A 1,301-nucleotide genomic window follows, 5' to 3' on the forward strand; every position below is an offset into this window, starting at 1 on the left:
TGCTTTTTGCTTCAACTCTTGGATAATTCTGGGTATTAGAGATTTGAATTCCCTATCAGGTAGTTCTAGTGCCTTTTTTTCTACTGGAAAGTCATCTGGTGTTTTATTTTGGACGCCTACTGGAACCATCCTGTCCTATTTTTGTAAATGTTTTTATATTGCCTGCTGTCTTTGGGGCATTAAGTAGTTATTTTTCTCATTTATCAATTGTAGATTTGTTTGTATTGTCCTGGGTTTTTTGTTTTTTGTTTTTTTTGCTATGTCTGAGCAGGTGGGCTGTTTGTTCTTTGTTGTTTGTTCATCTGTGGAAACGATACTTTTTCTCTCCTCCAATTGGCAGGGTCATTCGCTCAGATACGGTACAGCAGGGCAGGTCTAGCTGAAGAGGAGTTGCTGGGATGGGTTGTTTGTGGCACTTAGTACAACCACCAGGGCAGATCGGTAATCAGTGCGAGGTAGGTTCTGGTAGGCCGTGCATGTGCTGCTTGGTGGTGTGATGTTAAGTGCACAGTGCAGGTAGGCAGGATGGAGGGGGCAGATGATGATGTGTGGAGCTAAGATGGGTATGGGAAAGAGGAGAGAGGAACAGGAACCAAAAACATACAAACAAACAAAAAGGAGTGCTAGGGGAGCTTGCCATTGGAGTGGAGAGATGAGAGACCTTGAAATGGAGAAAAATAAAAAGGGGAAGGAGGGGAAAAAAGAAAATAATGAATAAATAAAAATTAGAAAGAAAAAAGAACAGCAAAGCTCCCAGGGATCCCACCGGTGCAATTGTGAGGTCTGGGGAAGTTGTTCCCAGGTGTTGAAGTACAGCCTGGCTAGGAGGTGTAGAGGTATTCAGCGCCAGGTATCCAGGGGACAGGAAGCGAAGGAAGGTATAGAGAGATGAGAAACTGAGTAATGAAGAAAGAGAAAAAGGGAAAAAGAGGGAAAACAAAACAAATTAAAAAAAAGAACAAGAAAAATCCCCCCAAAAAAACAGAAAAAAGAAACCCACAAAGAAAGAAATGCCCTCAGGGATCTCTCTGTGCGTCTGCACAAACTGAGGGGGTAGGTCCTAAGCCGCACAGCATTGCCCGGCCAGAAGGGCTCCCAACACGAGAAAAGAAAAAGAAAACAAACAAACAAACAAAAAAACCCCTGGATCCCACCAGCGTGGCAGCAGGGATCAGGAAGCAGTTCCACACTCAAACAGAGCTCCACAGCGCCTCAGGAAGAAGCAAAGATGGTGCAGGGAGCCAGGTATTTGAACAAAAGGAGGGGGAGGTGGTGAAGGGTAAGGAAAAAATCAAAAGAAG

The sequence above is a fragment of the Trichechus manatus genome, unplaced genomic scaffold (assembly GCF_000243295.1).
Source record: "Trichechus manatus latirostris isolate Lorelei unplaced genomic scaffold, TriManLat1.0 scaffold00356, whole genome shotgun sequence".
Lineage (NCBI taxonomy): Eukaryota > Metazoa > Chordata > Mammalia > Sirenia > Trichechidae > Trichechus > Trichechus manatus.